This window comes from Canis lupus, chromosome 28 (assembly GCF_003254725.2).
Source record: "Canis lupus dingo isolate Sandy chromosome 28, ASM325472v2, whole genome shotgun sequence".
In the NCBI taxonomy this organism is placed as follows: domain Eukaryota; kingdom Metazoa; phylum Chordata; class Mammalia; order Carnivora; family Canidae; genus Canis; species Canis lupus.
Genome location: NC_064270.1, coordinates 29,698,961 through 29,718,660, shown reverse-complemented (window position 1 = coordinate 29,718,660; position 19,700 = coordinate 29,698,961). Strand labels below are relative to the sequence as shown.

General features: G+C 50.1%; 1 protein-coding gene and 1 long non-coding RNA gene across 8 annotated transcripts in view; one reads left to right on the top strand and one right to left on the bottom strand.

The window, feature by feature from the left end:
• The window catches only part of GRK5 (G protein-coupled receptor kinase 5), a 212,199-nt gene that overhangs the window by 83,704 nt on the left and 108,795 nt on the right, over positions 1-19,700 (bottom strand). The window contains exon 1 of one of the 4 annotated variants that reach the window (XM_025467405.3): positions 6,516-6,655. The exons of the other annotated variants lie outside the window; for them this stretch is intronic. The gene's annotated coding sequence lies outside the window, so the exon portion shown is untranslated. Of the gene's footprint in view, positions 1-6,515; positions 6,656-19,700 lie in introns of those variants that run through there. 4 annotated transcript variants of the gene reach the window in all.
• On the top strand, positions 3,964-19,101 carry LOC112672420 (uncharacterized). Of its 4 annotated transcripts, XR_003144276.3 has the most exons (6): positions 3,964-4,074; positions 4,351-9,944; positions 11,033-11,273; positions 14,675-14,785; positions 15,064-15,653; positions 15,944-19,101. It is a non-coding gene; the product is annotated as an uncharacterized LOC112672420 (long non-coding RNA). The 4 variants fall into 4 exon arrangements; XR_007406631.1 differs by having other exon boundaries at positions 15,064-19,101; XR_007406632.1 differs by having other exon boundaries at positions 15,061-19,101.

Below are 19,700 nucleotides of genomic sequence, written 5' to 3'. Positions count from 1 at the left end.
GTGGGCCCCTAATTGGAGGGCTGGTGTCCTTATAAGAGATAAAGAGACACAAGAGATTGCTCTCTCCCTCTCTGCGTGCACAGAGCAAAGGCCCTATGAGGACACAAGAAGGCAGCCATCTACAAGCCAGGAAAAGAGTTCTCACCAGAAACCCATCCTGTCAGTACCCTGACCTCAGACTCCAGCTTCCAGAACTGCGAAAAAATAAATTCTGTTGTCTAAGCCAGTGAGCCCATGTCATTTTGTTCTGGCAGCCTGAACTGGCTAATATCGGGGGAATGATCAAAGAGCAAGGTCTGAGGCTCCATCCCACCATTTGCAAGCTCAGTGATCTGTGACAAATCACTTGGCCTCAGTTTCCTGGGCTGTGAAATGGGGCTACTAACCCTCTGCCCTGCCTGCCTCCCTGAGAGGCCTGGGGAGGCCCTGGGAGAAGGTGGCCAGACTGCAGGGTGGGGGGGCTGGGGTGTGAGATGAACATGAGCTCAATCCTGGCCCCACCACTCACCATCCAGGGGACTCCAGACAAATCACATGACCAGAGCAGCTTCTAGCAGCAGAGCATTTGCTATATACGAGGTATAAACTGTTTCCTCAGCTGAGCACTGGGAATGAGAATCCTGCTGTTCATGGGGGAGACAGCCACATGCTACTGTGGGCACAGCGTCCAAGCCAGGGCCAGCCATGTCTTCTGGGCAGCCTCCCCGAATGCTGCCTTCCAGCCCTCACCACTGCTGGCCCTGGACACTGGCTGGTGCTCCAGGAACTGGGGAAAGCTGGCCCTTTGCTCCTGCCCACTGCACAATGGGGACATCAGCTGGGACCTTGGAAACAAGGGGCCAAACCATTCCAGGCCATCTGTGGCACTGTCCAAGGCTCACATACTTTCCGCACTGAAGCCTCTCCCCTTGGGGTGTCACTGACGCAGCCACCCTAAGAGGACAAGAATCTGCTCAACAGACACCACCCAGCCTGGCTCAGGAGGCTGCCTCAACACCTGCCCAAAATCCAGTCTCTATGGGGCCAAGGCATATGAGTCAAGAAGCATCCCCCCTCACCTCCCACCCCCACCCTCATTGATGGTTGTGGCTACTAAGGACAGGAAGCCCTGATACGTTACATGGTCTCGACAGCAGGGAGGGAGCTGAGGGGTGGGGAGGGACCCCAGGGTCCCTTACTTGCATGGAAAGAAACACATGCAGAGCTGTAAATGGTGGAGGCCGGCAGAGGGGTGCTGAGTTGGAGCTGCTATTGCTAACACTGAAATTCCAGGCAGAACGTCCCTGGCCCCTGGACACAGGTTTCTGGAGGACCGCCCAGAACAATGCACCAGAATGGGACATTCCCTGCCAGGCCTGGAGGGAACCCCCCTCCTCGTTACTGGCCCTTGCCCTCACAACATCTCCCTGACCCCAGGCACCACCTAGCACAGCAGGATACTCCCACATGGGTGCCCCAGCCTCCATCTCCCAAGGCACAGATCTGCAGACACGACACAGGTCCCTCTAGAGGCATTTCCTCATTGTGCTTAGATGGTCTCAGACTTTAGGGAATTTGCCAAGAGAAAGGCAACAGCTTCCAAATGTAGAGGAAGGCCACAGCCTACCCTGTCTCCCACTTGTTGCTTTATCTTTGCAGCATAAACAAGCTTCGCCTACATTTCTGGTTAAATTGGTCAAACCCTATTCCTCAGCCAGCCCTGCTCTGTCATTTAAAAGGAAAAAAAACACCACTTACAGATCACTTTCATTACCTTGGATAGGGCAAAGCGTTTGGCATCACTTCACTCCGCCTGGGCTCTATGCTCTGGTTGGCCCCCACCCCTTTCACACCCCACTGGTTATTAAGAATTTTCCCTTCCCTGGCCAGGCCTCACCCACATGCTGTTCTTTCGTGGGTGTGGAAGCTCCTTGTCCTGGGGCTGGGTCTTTGTTGACAATGCCACAGGGGTATCATGAGACAGCCCAGAACTCGTAGGCTTGCAAAAGGGAGGGCTGGCAGTACAAATTTCAGTAAAGCAAAGCCTTTTTTCCCTTTTGTCAGTTTTGAGAAGCGTTTTTACATGAGAAGACAAATCCTCCCATTGACTGTGTTGAAAACTCGAAACAAAAGGGCTCAGTGGTGGCTTAGGCTAAGCCTTGGCACACAGAAGGCTGTAGTTCTGTTTTGCTGTTTGTTTATTTTCGATAGTTCTCTCTATTCTAGGCTATTCCTTGTTGATGGTTCTGGGGCACAAATGGAAGTAAGTCTGGGGTTAAAGGAAAAAGAAGGAGCTGGAAGAGCCCAAAGACTCTTGGAAGTTGGATCTAGGCAATGCTAGGAGGAGACATGCGAGCACGGGGGGTGCTCTGACAGGGCATCAGGCCAACTGGACCCTAGCTAGGCCAACCTTGGAAATCAAACAGAATCCCAGACATCAAGAAGGCATGAAGCACAAAGGTGGTCTAAAATCCAAGGACCTGGAGCTCCAAACTTGGGCATTGACAGCAGTAGAAGGAACAGAGCAGCAACCAGTGGAAGGGCTTCCCAGCCCTAGTGTGGTTCCTATAGGACAGAAATCATCCTTAGCAGAGCCATTCTGGGCCAGATATACAGACATGACTAGGTTCCCTGGAGAACTTTTTAAAATTATAAAATTCTGGGCCCAGAGACTCTGATTCTGTAAAACCTTAGTACTATTTCTTAAAAACTTTAAGTTGATTCTGCCGTTAGGCTCTGCTCTAGGCTCCCTGATGAAACCACTAATTTTCCATCTAACCGAGGAAGAGGGTGCGTAGGGAATGGAATTGTCATTATGTCTTTTTTGAGATCCCTTCTGTCTTGTCTCAGAATTTGTTTTGCCAACAAATGTTACAATGCCATACTCTGCCTGACAGAATTTGCTCTCCTCTATGTCCTTTATGGTCTGAATACGGCATTTACTCTCGCTGGTCCCGTGTTCCATAGAGCTGGGTTGTAATACCCCTGTCGTTCAGTAGGTGTCGCTGTAACACAGGGCAGCCACAACCCAGTCCTGAAATTCTTCATGTCCACATTCTGGCCTGCATGACACTTACCACCTTTCTTCAACAGTCCTCTAGATTTAAAAGTTTCTATCTTGAATTATCTTAGAACAAAGAATAACTATACACCGGCACTTGTTTCTCAGAACTCAGGAAACGCTATTTCACAAGGATTGTCTCATTGTCTCTCTTCTTTTGTCCCCTTCCCTACAATGATGGATCTCAAACTTAATGGACTCAGGACATCTTCACACTTCTAGAAATTATCGAGCCCCCTCCCCACCACCACCCACCACCAACTGCTTTTGTTTATGTGGATTCTATCAATATTTCCTTATTAGAAAATAAAATTGAGAAAAATCTGAAACACAGGAATATACAAGCATATATTGTTAATTGGCAGAGTGATGATGTCATCATGTGTCACACAGGCGTGAAAACTCTACACTTGTGAGAGAAGATGAGTGAAAAGGGAGAACATCATTATGGATTATTATGTATCATTATGAAAACAGTTTTGACCTTGCTAAAAGAGTCTCAGGGCTATGTCTGTTCTTAACAAATCTGAGGTTAATCAACATCTTTACTTTCCTTCTGAAGAAGACAGAAGGAGCTTCAGATGTTTTAATTCTGATTATTACACCTTCATTTTTAAGTTTTCTTCCTTTTTTAGAATCTGCTTTGCCATTTTTTATAGCTTCTTCTTCCTTGCTCATATTTCCAAGTCTCTCTTATACTTCTTGAAATATACCTACATCCCATATGCTCTTCATTACAATGTGATTGACACTCCCCTTCCCCTCGACCCCGGAGAGCTAGGGTCAGTGTCCCCTCTCTTTGAATCCGGGTAGGGACTTGCCACTATTCCAAGCAACAGAATGTGGTGAAGGTGATGCTTTGTGACTTTTGAGGCAAGGTCACAAAAGGGACATAGGTCCTGCTTAGCTCTCCATTTCTGAGAAGCTTACCCATGGAACCACCACCATGCTGTGAAGAAGCCCAAGCCACATGCTGAAGCCACATGGGGAGGAGCTGGGACTCCACTAACTGCCAGCATCCAGCTGCAAGATATGTGAGTGGATGAGTCTTCCAACCTTGAAGTCTTGCACTCAGGCCTTGAACAACATGAAGCAGAAATAAGCCAACCCTGCTTTACTCTCTTTGAATTCTGGACCTACAGAATCCATAGGCATAATGTTTGTTTTATGTCACTACATCAGTGGTAACTGGACCATTCCCCAATGTATTTATGGTGCCTCATTTAGGTCTGGCACATAGTAGATGCTTAAATATTTGTTAGATTTTATAAAATACATTAGCTAACATATTATTCTTCTGTAATCTATAGCCTGCCCTTCAGAAAAATCTCACAACCTTCACTGGATGTCTTCAATCCATGACTGGAACAAGAACTTACTCTCTCGTTAGCCAGGGAATGAATGAAAGCCCCCAGATCAGAGAGGGCTTCTGTCTCACACAACTCCTCAGAAAGTCAAGACGTATGGACTCCCTGGGACCCCCCCCCCAAAAACAAATAAGGCACTCATCCCTCTGTTTCCCAAACAAATGTTTGTATTGTCCGTCACTATGGGTGCCATCTTGTTTTCCTCATAAACTGGGTGCTTCCAGGACAAAAGTGATGTGGGGAGAAAAAGACATTTCCAAACAGCACCTGCATCATCCAATCTAAAAATAAACCAAGTAGAACTGGTTTTAGGAGTGATGCCACTGCTAAAAATAATGCTTACATGTATAATGACATCAGCAGGTAACCAGCCTGGAACCTGCAGGGCCCCGGTGTCTACTGGCATGGTGAGCTCCTGCCTGCTTTCCGAGGTGGATCAATTCATCCTCACCCTCCTCCCACCTGGCCTTCATTCCAGGAGCCCGGGGCTGGACCTACTGAATTCAAGGGAAAGGGCTGGCTGAACAGAGGGAAGCTCTGGATTTAGAGCTTTCATTAAAAAGTAATATGGACTTTCTATTTCAAGAACAGAATGTCTAATAGTGTTGCCAGGGAGAAGCTCTCCAGGACCTGCTTTAATGGTAAATACAAATGGTTGTAATTAGCATATTAATAGCGGTTTGATTTCTAACACTGTATGAAAGCATCTCTCCAGCCTCTTTATAATACTATCTGCTTGGAGGTAATTACAGAACAGAGACAGAGCACTGGAGTACAGAGGCTCCTCTCCCCAGATTGGCTGCAGCGAAGTTTCCAGATCAAGCACATGGAGGCATGGAGAGGGGCTGATCCCACCTCTTGCATCCATTTTTGCCCTAAGCTTCTTTCCACGGTCTGACAACCTGATTCCCAAGAAGTAAAAACAGAACATTTCAGGCCCCAAAGAACCCAAATCCCAGCAGAGAGGCCTTCACATGAACAAGGACTGACCTATGAACCAGTCCCAGAACGACTTTGGCCATCTCACAAGAGCATCACTGATTTTTAAAGAACTCTCCAAACTTGATATTCCTGGCAACCAGCCAGCATGCACTCCTGAGAGCCGAGAAGTGAAAAAGCAAACTCACACCCCCAGGGCCTAGAGGCAGGGGATGAGGCAGGAGGTGTGATGACCGTGGTTTCCAGGTCTCACACTTGCCCGTGAGCTGCACAGAACACCCCACACCCACTCTGGGGCTTGCGAGCACCATGCTGGGCTCTAAATCACAGCCCAGAATTCAGTTCTGGGCTGCAGTGAAAAGCTGGCTCTGTGGCTCCTGCTCTAATTGCACTGGAGGGTGGAAGGTTGGGGAGCTGGACTGGTTTATACTCAAGAGTGGTTCTTGTCCTTTCAGAGGGGCTGATGGGATGGCAGGCAGGGGCCGCCTCAGGCAGCCTAATTACTGCAACTCTACACTCCAATTAAACACCAAATAAATGTGCTGAACAATCCACAACAGACCAAGCTTGCTGGGGCCACTGCAGAAGCAAGTTCCCGTTCAGAGGAGGCTTTTTCTTCTCTACTCAACTGCTGTCCCCTCTATCACCTCAAACCAAGAGCAGCTCACTCTACTGGAACCACCTTGAAGACAGGACTTTTGTCCTTCATGCATGTATGCCTAGCACACAGCAGGCAGCCTCCCTCATAACCAAAGCTGGCCAATGAGATGAAGACAAGCTGTTAGGTTCAGCTTCCAGAAAAGCTCTGCAAAGTCCTCTCATTGTACATCTATCCTTTTCCTTCTTCTTTTTTTTTTTTTTTTTTCCTGCCGTGAACAAGAATGTGATGTGATGGCTAGAGCTGCATCAGCCATTTTACACCATGAGGTATTTGGCAGACCAGAGAGATAGAAGGAGCCTGGGTCCTTGGTGACAAAGAACAGCCAACCCACAGCCTACTTCAAGACTTCATTATGCTAGGAAAAAATATGGTGTTCAAACCATCCAGCCAATTACCATGAGTATTTAATCCATGGGATCCCTTGCTAAATCCTACCCCTCAGTTAAAGCCGTCCTCCTCCCACCCTAGGGAGGAAATAATTACTTCTTTATTTGACCAACTGCAGTACCTTGTCACATAAGAGTGGTTAAGAATTTATTATCAGGAGTCAGACAGCCCAGAGTGCAAATCCAAGTTCTTCCATTCACTAGCCAGCCACGTGACTTCAGGCAAATCATTTCACCTCGTTCAGACACTGTTTCATCAGCTTATCAGTTGAGATGGTAACACTACCACCTTCCAGAGTTTTCTGAGGCTTGGAGGACAATAGAAGCAAAGCCCCTGGCATTCCATCAGCACACGACAAACAGGACTTTAACTTTTCCAGTCACCAGCCATTGGTGAGCTACGAATTTTGTCGCCATAATCTATCACCTGCAATTCTTCCTATTCTTCTAGTATTTACCTGATATTTTCTTTAACCTGGGTGTTAACTGACCCTTCCTCCCACCTGCTGGGAAGTTATTGCTGTGGTTACTGTTTATTTTTTTATGATATACATTTTAAAAAATGCATAACCACAGTTCACTGGGCTACCTACAATCATCACACACGAAGAGGCATCCCTGCCACCCTTCCTAATGTCATTCTGATTACTGAGGCATGAGATGCACAGACATCTTCTATCCCTGTCAACCAGGCTCCTTGAAGACGGGGCCTGGACAGTACTTGTCTCCCAGCATCTGTGACTTAGAGGAAGCCCACTGAGTATCTGCCTCATGACAGGAGAAAATTCTCTTGCAACCATATCAGAGACCTGGACAGAGAGCACAGCCAAATTCCATTCCAGCATATTCTGAGGGGCATCCAAATTCTTCTGCTGTGCCGGGTGCATGTTCCACAAAAAAAATTACACGTAAGAAGTGGCTGTCAGCAAAGGAGTCTGCAATTGCTTCCACAAACATTTCCATGAATTTTCAATGGCTCTTGCTGTAATGGGATTTGATCCATCTCGTGGCGCCCTGGAGAGACCCGTACTGGCCAGTGAAATGTGGCAGGGACTACAGGGAATAGGGATCCTTCTCTGAACTAGACAAAAAAGACCTTCTGAAGGAGCTTTGTACCACCTCGACAGCTGAATACATTCTTGCAAAATATTTCCATCAGGGAGCACGGTCCTTATGCAGAGCAAGAGGTGGTGACATTCTGGAAACACTGGATACCAAATAAAATGTGAGCTGTGACAAGGATGCAGCAGGACCCAGCTTCTGGGTTAGAGACATTTTTTTAATGATGGAAATGTTTTGATGGAAAATAGTGCACTTGGCCTGTTAAGAAGTAACCAAGCAAAATGTTTTGGGGCATAAGTAAAATGTTTTATTTGGCAAATTCATGCCAATTCAGACTGGAAGGTAACTCACTTTTCCTACCACCTCAACCTTCTGTGGCCAAATGGCAGACTGAAAAAAATGAGACAGGTGTAGGCAGCAGGCTACATGGGACCACAGGGCCAGAGACCTACATGCAGAAGGTTCTGGAGCTAGAGGATTCCCCACTTGGTGGTTAGTTCGTCCAGCAGGAACAAGCTGGGCCCTCTAGCCCCATCTACCCTATGTCCCCACCCCATCTTGGATGAGATGCTGGGTGGTGGTCACAATTACATGTAAGCCCCGAGAGGTAGCAGTAAATAGACACATCCAGGCCTTGCCTGCAACTTCTGGAACCCCAATCTGTAAAATAAGAACGAAAATACCACTTCCCACAGGACTGCTGGGGGATGACGTTCGCTCAGCGTGAAGAAAGCTTTGCAAGCTGCACAGCACCCCACAGCCTCCACGGGGCTTGAGCAGGCACACACACTCAGAACAACAGCCAGTGGCATGGGGCCTGAGTGAGTCCCACAGGCGGGTGGTGGTTTTGAGGATCACAGGAAACCCTGGAACTCGGAAGCATAGGAGCCAGTAGCTGAATTGGTGTAGGAAGGGAGAGCTAGCTTTCACCATATTCAGACCTAACTGGAAAAATAACCGTCTACTGTCCAAAGACCCTAGAAAGGCTGTCAGCAGGACAGCAGAGAGACAGACCCATGCCCACAGCCAATGATCATCTTGGGGGCGCTAGCGGCAGGGCCATCCCTGAGCACAATGGGGCACAGGAAGTGTCTGAGTTGCCATGCATGGAGACCCCAGGAGGTGTTACTTATTTACACTAGGGCACAGGTGAGGAACTACTTTCTGAAAGTGATAGATTTGCCCAAGTCCATTTGGCAAGTGGCAGAGCAAAGGAACCTAGTCTGGTTTAAAGACACTGCTTTCCTTTCAGAACCATTGGAAATATGGTTTGACATTGCATCCCTTCAGCCCACCTCCCAAAGCCATGCCCCTGCCTGTAGGTGCTGTCTTCCTTTTGTCTGCAGCTTTGTAACACTGAAGCCCAAAGAGGACCAGCCTCGGCCCACTGCTAACCCAGCCCGCCAGCTCCCTCTCTGTGTCCTTCCCACACCAGCTCTTCTCTGAACTCAGCAAATGGACTGTTCAACCTCTCCGCCTAAAGCTCATTCTCTCCAATTCGCTCTTTTGATGGTGCAGGCAGGAGGCATTGGGGAGTGGAAGACGGTGGGGGATTGCTCACCTCTCATCTCTTGCCAACATCTCAAAAACTCTGTCTCCTGCTGGTGGCCGGGACTTCAAGAGCAGCCCTCCTGTGGTGGCGAAGGGAGTGAGCAGAGCTGCCCTGTCATCTGCTCCCCCTTCATCCCGCCCCCCAACACACACACACTATTTATACCTCTCAATCGAGCTAGCTCCTTTTTTGGACAATGTCACCGTTTTGGCTCACTGTGGATGCTCCGTCATTGTGTCTCTTTACCAGGAAGGGAGAAGCACAGCAAAGCAACAAAAGTAGTTGGCCTGTCACCAGTGCTATAACCGGTGACGTCTGATTCCCCTCCAGGACACCTTCCGATGGCCCATCTAGCCACCATCTGATCTCAGACAGTTTCTCCAAAACGGGGGAGCTGCCCAGCTGTGCCCAGCTGGGCAACCTCAGGCCCCCTCTGGGCTGGTTGTTCCACAGCTAATTTCATAGAGGCACATTCCATCTTCCGGCCTGAGTAACTCCACCTTGCAGAGCCCTGGGGCAGGCCCTGGCCTAGTGCCACCCAGCACAACGACAGCCTGTCACAATACCTTCACAATACCTTCGGCCCCTACATTGCTCGAGGCCAGCAGGGAAGGTGCCAATTTGCCCACTCTGCAGAGAGGAGGAACAGAACTCTAACACACCTGCTTCCCAGGTGGAGCAGGAAGCTTTTTCACCTTTTCACTGGTGAGGTACTGATTTATTTATTGCTCGCTGACATCCCAAAAGGATCCACAGCATTTCCCAATAAAAGCACATTTCAATTGTTCCATGAAAGACAAAGAACAGGAAATAAGCAGTGAAGAGGGAGGAAAGAATAAAATGAGCTCCCTCCAGGACTTCTGACAAAGGAGAGCTATGCTTTCAGCATGAAACCCGGCTGCGGGCTTCCCAGCAGTTTGAACAAAGAGAGATGCAGGTGGGTGATTGGAGTTAGTGGGGGGATAAGCTACAGCCTGGCTTCAGGACTCCTCGGTAAACAGACGACAAGCGCCTACTGTGCGCAGCCACTGGCTACACGTTGGTGGCACCAAGGGCAGGTTTGGTGGGGGAGCCGAGGGTGCACTGGTGGGGCGTCACTCTGCGCAGAGCAGGGCAGTGGACACAGGAACAGAACAAGGGACATGCCCCCCTGGCAATGCCTGGCCACACCCGCGGGTGCAAATGAGGCTGCCTCTCCGCCTGCCAAGCCGTCCCCATCCCCTAGGGAAGGTCCAGAGCCAGGAGCAAGGCCTCTAAATCAGAGGCCACTACTAAGGATGCGGCCTGGCCTACTCGCCCAGCAGTTACCTCGAGGCAGCATGAGAGGAGGTGAGGCACCAGTGCTGCGTCCTTTCCCACCACAGGCCCAGAAATACTTCTCCCCCATGCCACCCCACCACAGTCCTGGCCATGAAGCCAAGAGACCTGGTCCCTCCCTGTTTGGGGCCGTGCTCAGCCTCCAGCCTGCCCTGTCCATCCTTTGGCAGGGCCTCCATTCCCCACCGCAAGGTGAGGGAGTGGGGCTAGCACAGGACCAAGGCCTTCCAGCTCAGACATTGCTGAGAAGTCCTAACTGGTTGGTGAGGAAATGGACTGGAACTCAGATCCCCAGCTCCAGACACTGGCATCCCTACCCGGAGGTAGCCACCAGGATGGACCTGTGAGCTCAGTGGCCACTAGGAGGGCCTGAGTTCACTTCCTGCCACAAAGCAACAAGGCAGAGATCAAAGCTGCCCCTGGGAAGACTCTCCACAGCCCCCTCCCCCAGAAAGGCCTTACATCCCTTAGGTCCCACCCAGCAGGAGGTAGAAGCCGAGGCAGCTCGTCCTCCCCCTGCACACACTCTGCCTCCTTGGACTCTGGGGTTGGGCTCTCCTACTCACCAGCCAGCAGCCCTCACAAGTCCCTTCTCTCCGAGCCTTAGAGGGGTAGCACGATTGATAATCAGGGGCCACGAAGAATTTGGAAGGTGTAGCTTCTGGCCTGGGAGACTCTTCACTATTACCCACGGCCTTCTCTTTCCAGGTCAGTGTCTCCGGGTCAGAGTCCCAGACACCCTTGTTTCCCCTGACACCCGTTGAGGTGAGAGGGCTACAAGATAGCCAGATGAAGTATCCTCCGGTGATGGGCAGTCTCACACATGCACACATAATAAGAGGGTGAGTCACCAATGCCAGGCTGGGTCCTATCAACAAGAGGGAAGCCCTGCAGACTTTTCCAGTAGGCTGAACAGCAACAGATAGAGCACAGTGGAGGCTCCTCTCAGGTAAGCCAGGTGGAAGCCCCACCTAACCCCTTGGGACTAGGCGGTCAATGGAAATGAAATGGCTCCCAGAGACCATGACTGCACCTTGGTGCTGAAGTGGGGAGAATGAGCCTCACAATGGACAGTAAATCAGTCCAATTTCCTTCTGGTCCTGGGTGAGAGATTCTAGCCAACACCCCCTTTGTAAGCTGGAGAGAAGGCCCGGGCAGTTCTGTCCTCAGAGGGGCACAGTCGTCAGAGGAGACCGTAACAGGAAAGGCCAGTTCATTCTATGGGAATTTCTGGTGAACGGGTTTCACCAGTGCCTCCCCACTCCTTCCAGAGCCCTGGAAGTCAGGTGAGCAGCGAGGACCCCCCATGCCCGTCCCTCTGAGGTCTTCCCAGCAGGGCCCACAAGCCAGCCAGCTAGCCCCTCGCTGATGGCGTTCCGATGGTCGGGCAGGTGGTGTGTGAGCTGGAGCTAGCAGAGGTACCTCAGCCCTGGAGCTCTAGCCCACGCATCCTACCGAAACCTGAGGCCACCTCCCAAGCAGAGCCGTCAGTGCCACCAGGCTGGGGCTCCACTGCAGGTCCCACAAGCGGGAAGCCAGGGGCAGCAGGAAACTGTTCACCCTCCATAAACCCAGCCTCATGGGGCTTTTTCCTTCCTGTCTCAGGAGATGCTAACTCTGACCCATAAAGTCATGGTCAGGAAATAACTGAAGGAAATGCCCCAAACTTCAGATCGTGGAGGTATGAGGAGGAGGCTGCCAGGCTGGGAGGAAGGGGGAGCCGGAGCCGCACCAGGTCTAGCTGCAAGGGCTCCCGAGGACCACTCTTCGGGTTGCTCCATGACAATGGCGTCTCCTCACTGCTCCCTTCCCTCCCTCGTGGATTCCTTTGCTGCCTCACTGGTTCTGTGGACACTTTCCCAGCTCCCACACAGGACTGGACACTAGGGGAGGGGCAAGGCTTACAAAGCATCACATGCCCTCTGGGAAAGTAGGCAGATACCTGAGGCCTAGTTCTGTTCCCCGTGGCCAGGGCTTGGTGGCAGCATGTGTGGAACACTCTAGAGCCTGGGTGGAGGGGGTCAGTTGTCATTCCAGGCAAGGATCCATTGACTTTGGAGGTAGGAGGTCAGGTAGGGAGGATGGAGGATGTGGCCTGAGCAAAGACCAGAAGCAGGAAGAAAATCTGTTTACCAAAGCCCTGTGTGCTCAGCACTGGGCAGGTGATTCCAAATTTGCCACCGCATTTAAACTCTCTAGCAACCCTGAAAATTGAGTGACACGGTCCCCATATCTAAAGGCAAGGACCAGGCTCAGATGGAGCCTGGCTCTGCCTCTTAGTTATGTGTGACCTTGGGCATGGAGCTTCACTGCCACAAACCCCAATTTCCTTAAATGCCAAATAAGCCTAAAAACAGTGGGGTAGGTATAAAAAGGTGATGCAAAAGAGATCAGCACATATTTGGCACATAATAAGAATCTGATCAGTAGTAGCTATCATTAGCATTTTTGGTTTGTTTCTGTAGATCAGAGATGTTAATCAAACTGCCCAATTTTAGGGGGGCAGAGGACAGGCTTGGCAAGAGGTCCTGCCTTAGGGCTGTGTGGTTTGGACTTTGTCTGATGGGCAGTGGATAGACCATTTATATCTTCTAGAAGTCTCAACTTTGATGTCTTCAGAAAAGTCAAGAAGCTTCTAAGTGCTGAGATCAACAAACAAGGTTAGATTGGATAGGCAAGAAGGAAGAAGAAACCAGTTGTCAACAGTGGACCAATGAAGAGGCTACTGCATCAGACCAAGCAGGGTGATGAGTGTCAAGGCAGTGGGATAGAGAAGAGGGCACTGACCCAACCAAATGGGGGCAGGAACTCTGAGGTTTCCACCTGGCGAGGCTGGTAAAGCCACTGTGGGACCCGGGAATCCAGGAAGGGTGAAGGTTGGAAATGGCTGAGAAGTTAGTACAGCAGCAGGCCAAGAGTTGCTGAGAACAATTTCTTTCATGTTAACGCCAATGGGGACAGCAGGTAGCGAAAGCCCAAAGAGAGTAAGTCTCATGGCTGGATGGCCAAAGGAGGTGGCCAGGGGACTTTGAGGGTGGAGAGCTCCCCCTCTGCACCCCACACCTGCATCCTAACCCTGACCTAGCGTGGGCCTGCAAGCCCCACCTGGGTGGCACCTGAGGTAGTCTCTCAGAGATGGCCAGTGTGACATTTATGCCCATCTGCCACCTTCCGAAAGGCCCTGCAGAGGGTAGAGGGAGAGCGGACAGACAGCAGGGGAGCGAGAAACCACCTCTGAAAAGGGGAGGGAAGAGACAGGTGGGCAGCAGGAACAGCTGCCAACTCCGAGACCTCATGGGTGGTGTGAAAGGCATCCTGTGACCCAACGTCACAAAGAGAAACCTGCTCCCAGCCTGACGCTGCAAGTGACAGGAGCTCCAGGGACTCTTGCCTCCTGTCATGTTACCTGAGCTATGGCACAGCGTCATCAGGAGTGGAGGCCATTTATGATACATTCCAGGTCCTGGGCTTGGTATTTGAGAAACACTGCGTCATTTCTCCCTGGCACACAGTAAGTGATAAATATCTGGAGAAGTGAATGAATTTCATATCCCTCTAAAAGCCCAGCCTGCTGTCTCTCCTTGGCTTTCATTTGCTCTATTCTCACCCTGAGGACTGCTGCAGGGGCTCTCAGAGGAACATTCAGTGGCTCTCTACTACCTGCAGGACAAAGATTTAACCTTTTAGGCCAGAGGCACAGATGGTGTCTTGGGCCTGACCCAGCCTCACCTGGACTTTTTCTCTCATGGCTTCTCTGCACAAAGCCCATCAAAGCAGGGCTTCCTAAATGTGCCCCACGTTGTCCTACCTTCACGGGGCAAGCATGGCAAACATGGTGGAAAACCACAGCCAGCAGAGACTTAACTTGGGCTCAGGTTTGAATCCGGACTCTGCTTCTTCCAGAGCCCTGTAACTCTGAACAATTTACAAATCTGAGTCTCTGCGTTTTCATCCATAAAATAAAGGGTGCAGGAGGTGGTGCCTAGGCCATAAGGTTCTGTAACAATCCAATAGGTGTGTGTCCATAAAGCAAATAGTCCAATGCCCAGCCACGGTAAGTGCCTAGGAAATGCTTGCGGGTTCTCTGATGCTGCACCTGTGCACTCTCAAAAGTCTCCTTTTTCTCCCACCTGCTCACCTGAACCTTTCCATCCCACATAGATGTCTCTGTTTCCCTTCCCCGCCCCACCTCTGGGCACTTGGTACTGAGGAGGAACATGTGCCAGCTGCCCACTTTCACGTGGCTGTTACCCAGCATCATGTGTGTGCTTTCTGTCCCATCTTCCCAATGAGGGACAGCTCCCGAGGGGAGAGAGCTGGCCTTACATCCTCTCTTGGGACTCTCCGTAGGGCCTTGCCCAGAGTGAGCTGAAGGGATTCGTGGCTGGGACTGACCATCACCTCCTACCCCACCATTTCTGAGTTGTCTGAGGTCCCTCCTGCCTGAAGGTGGAGGAACGGGTAAGATGGCCTCTGCTGAGGGGAGAGGGTACCATCCTGAACTTCTCAGTCTGCTGAGAGTTAGCAAACAGAGCTTTGAGGGATGGAAGTGGGGCTAAGGGGAAGGGGGTCATATTCGGGTTACATAAAGCAATAAATGTGGCCTAGCCCGTGTTGCCAGGAGCCACTCCTGAAAGCAGCGCTCCACCACCTGGCAGCTCCCCAGATCCCTGGCACAGAGTAAGAGCATAACAGAATGAATGAACGAATGAATGAACAGATAAACTTAAACCCAGCAGGACCTGGCAACTAGCACCCGCAGGAGAACCAAGAAACAAAGCTCTGAACTGAACAGGACTGTTGCCGACAGGGACGATGGCGAAGAGCAGTGACAAAGCAGTGCCATGTCTGAGTGCTCACAGTGTGCCAGGCTCTCGGCAGAGCCCCACTTGTTCAACATATCCTTGCGACACTACTATAGCAGCCAAGGAAATTGAGGACTGAGAAGATAAATCACTTGTCCAAAGTCACAGTCAGTAAGGAATAGTGCCTGGCTCTAACCCAGGTCCCTCTGACACCACAGCTCAGGTTCCTTACTCTTGACGGTGCTGGGTTAGCCCTTCAGTAGCTCTGCCCCTAAGGTAGAAGCACAGTGCCTATAGCGGCCAAGCGCTCCCAGGCTGTTGACACCCAAGCCTTATGAGGGAGTCTTTTGGCAAAGCCATTCCCTGTGCCCTGCCCTGCCCCAGGCTGGGCTTGGCCAAAGTCCCAGAGCTGCATCTCTTCCGTGTACATCTCTGCCTGGCCAGTCAGGCTCTGACAGCCAGAGGAGCCAGCATGACCACTAGAAGCATGCACCCCTCTCAATCCTCTCCTGCCTCCCCCTCAGGTGAGCTGGGGCCCAGCAGGGGAGAGGATGGGGAGCCTTTTAAAAGGACTCAGAAAAAGAAGACCCATCAGCAATCATTCCAGGATTTGGGAAGATTAAGATGGGGGGAGGGGTACCTGGGTTGCTCAGTGGTTGAGCATCTGCCTTTGGCTCAGGTTGTGATCCTGGGATCAAGTCCTGCATCAGACTCCCCATAGGGAGCCTGCTTCTCCCTCTGCCTGTATCTCTGCCTCTCTCTCTGTCTCTTATGAATAAATTTTTTTTTAAGTTTTTTGTTTTCCATCCCCAAGGGAGAACAAAAAACATCTGAGCAAGGAAAGAAAATCAATATTCTAAAAGGGCCTGGTATAGAGGTGACACTTATGTTGGGGACTGGGGAGAGCGGCACCAGCAGATCCAGGCTCTACCTCCAGAAGCTGCAGTCAAGTGGACGATGGAGATCAGTCATCAGACAAGAGGACCAAACTCAGGCCCAGGGAGGTCATGAGAGAGGGCTTCCTGGAGGAAGGGACCTGTAAGGTTTAGTGCATTATCAAGCAGAATTAGGAAAGTGTGTCTGGTGAAGGCATGGAGAAGGGAGGAAATGTGAAGGAGTGGCTGAGTCAAGGGACAGGTAGGAGGGGGTAAGCCGGAGCAGCAAGCAAGGGCAGGTAAGGCAGGGCCCAGTCAGCTTGGATAAGAGCTTTGGGTTCCATCCTGATCTTGATGGAAAGCCATTAGCAGGTGGTGGCTCGATTATATGACATTTTAGAATGAGCTTCCTGGCCGCTGGATGGAGCATGGTCAGACAAGGGTAAGCCTGGATGGAGCTGAGGACAGAGGTGACACAGGAGTCCAGGCAGGAGAGGTGGCCAGGGTGAGGGGAGACAGTAGGGGTGAGGAGAGAAGAGCCGACTCCAGAGATAGTGGGGATGCAGAGTTGCCCGGGACTGGAAAGGGACCCGCCATGTGTCCTGGGAAGGAGAGGGGAGGCTCCCAGGTCTCTGGGCATTAGGAGGGAAGGTGGTGACTTTCACCAAGATCAGATATAGGGGCAGCTTTAGAAGAAAGGGTCACAGTTCATCAGGGCGACAGGAAAGCTACTTTAGCCACTTGTCCTACTGTCGGGTCACCTGACCACACTGAGAAGAGCCAGCAACAGATCGCTGAGAGCTTTACAAAGCGTTTCCTGCCAGGAACTCCTGTGGCCACCCGATCATCCCCGAAGGTAAGGATTGCTGGGTCCCCATTTCAGAGATGACCAGATTGAACTTAAGTGACTTTCTCAAGGCCACAGAATCAAGGAGGAGGAACAAGAACCTCGGTCTTCTGCCTCTCAGTCCAGTGGGGAATCGACAGCCGTATATTCCCATTTAGAATGCTATCTGACTTCTATGCAGGGAGACAAATGACAGAGGAGACAATTCTCTCTCTATAAGCAGAACAGACTACGCCAGGGCCACAGACCAAAACGTTCATAGTGGCTATCGTACTGGCAATTTTTATTTTCCCCTTTCTAGATTCTATTTCGAAAATTTCATCAATGGATGTATTTTCTTTTTGTGAGGAGAAAAAGAACAAACAGATAATTCCAAAAATAATCTTGAAAGATGATATAAGGACAAGCACAACCATGAAACAGAGAAAACAAACACCGGCGCTCTAAAGGTTTCTCGATTTTCGCATTTTCCTTTCTAACACTGGCTGGAAGGAGTCAACAGGAACCCGTGCCCACAGGAGCTCTTTAGGGGATAAATTGTTTGTTGTTGTTCTTTGGTTATTTTATTTTTTTTAATTTAAACGTTTATACTGGCCCCAAATAGCCTTCCACCCACATTTTCTCTTCTCACTCTCTCGGGTGCTAGCTCCGCGGTCCTCAGAACAAGGGGTGTTTAATGCACTGAGACAGATGCTGGGGGACAGGCTGCCAAGGTGTTGCTGAACAGACGGAGCCCGGGAAATAAATTCCGTAAATAGAGTCTGGGCAGAGACCATTAAAAGTGTTGTCCTAGTGTCTCTTTATGGGGCAGAACGTTGTCATGCTCAGACTGCTGCAGGTCAGCTGGCCTCTTGTGCTGCTTTGAGGTCCCTGTTGCTGCGTGAACTGGCTTGTTTTTCCCATTTTCGGCGACCGGCCTCAAAACAGACAGAAAAGCCCTTCTCATGCCTGTGACTGCCGTGACTTGGGGCTGGCAAGCAGGGGCCCAGGGTGCTCACTGAGCCTCGTTTGCTTTGTCCATCAGAGGCACATTTCAGGTTAATGGCGTCTGCAGATGCAAGCACAGGCTGCAAATGGAACATTCCAGAGGAAGCAAAGGAGGCGGAGAGGCCTCTATGCTCCCTGCTTGGGTTTCTTTAATGTGTCTGACCTTCAAAAAGACAGTGCAGGCTTTCTCACCTCGGAGCCAGAGATCTAAATGTCACAATGAAGTACAAAGATGTTAATCTGAGCCTAACTGGAATGGCAAAAACTAGAGGAAAAGAGAAACAAAGAGTTCTCACTCTCTCTCTGGATATATATGTACATCCACATATATATCTGTATATATAAAATCAATATGAAGCCTTTAAAAATCAGGTTTACGGGGTGCCTGGGTGGCTTAGTCACTTAAGAGTCTGCCTTCGGCTCAGGTCATGATCCCAGGGTCCTGGGATCGAGCCCCACATCGGGCTCCCCACTCAGCAGAGAGCCTGCTTCTTCCCCTCCCTCTGCCTGCTGCTCCCCCTGCTTGTGCGTGCACGCGTGGTCTCTCTCTGTCAGATAAATAAATAAAATCTTTTTTAAAAAAATAAAATAAAAATCAGGTTTATGCTGTGCTTATGGGCAAGGGCTTCTTTTCTTTTTTCTTTTTTTTTAAAGATTTTATTTATTTGTTTGACACAGAGAGAGAGAATACAAACAGGGGGAGCAGCAGAGGGAGAAGGAGAAGCAGGTTCAACGTACTGAGCCACCCAGGTGCCCCAAGAGCTTATTTTCAAGATAGCTTAAAGGAAGAATCCGCCCACAAAAAAATAAATAAACCACAGGCAGGGATACACCTGGGGGCCTGGACCAGTGCTGGGTGGAAGGCAACAGGCCAGTTCCCAATTGTCCACTGGGGTATCCACTCCCCTGGAGGTGGGCAACCAAGAGAACAGGAATTTCTGTGTTTTGTTCATTGATGCTTGATGCTCAATAAATTTGCATCAAATGGAAAAACATGAATCACGTCTATGGAGAATTTTAATGAGGTGGGAAAATATTTTTGAAATTATATTAAGAAAAAAGGTAAGGAAAAAAAAACCCTATAGGCATGTGCATAGGGGGAAAAGTTGGAAGGAATTACATGGAAATGTTGACTGTGACTACAGCTGAGTAGTAAAATTATGAGTGAGCTTTCCTTGAAGTTTTTTGTATGTTTTTAAGCAAAGTAATTTACCATTTAGGATGACTTGAACAATAACAACAAGAATAAAGAGGGAATAAAAAGTATCATGCAACATAGTTCAGAAAGCTGTTAATGCTCCCCCAGAAGGTCCTGTAGCCTATGGGGAAGCCCTCAGCCTGGGCCTGCCAGAGTTAAGCCTGAGCCAGGTCAGCAGGGAGAAGGGGGTCTGCACTTGGGCCTTGTGGGAATTGGGCTCCTCTGGCTCCTTGAACTGGACCTCATCAGACCATGTAAGAATGTGGGCATCAGGGGTTGAATTGCATTCCCCAAAAGAGATACGTTGGAGTCCTGGCCTCTGGTACTGAAAAATGTGACCTTATTTGGAAATAGGGTCTTTACAGAAGTAATCAAGTTAAAACGAGGTCATGAAGGGTGGACCCTAATCCAGTAGGACTGATGCCCTCATAAAAAGGAGAAGCGTGGACACATAAACGCACAGAGAAGGTCACCTAAGGATGAAGGCACAGGTCGAAGTGATACTCCTACAAACCAAAGAAAGCCAAAGATTGCCAGCAACCACCAGAAGCCAGGAGAGAAGCTTGAGCCCAGATCCCAGATCCAGCCTCCAGAACCATGAGACAGTTAGTCTGTTGTTTAAACCACCTGGTCCGTGGCACCTTGTTATGGCAGCGAAAGCAAA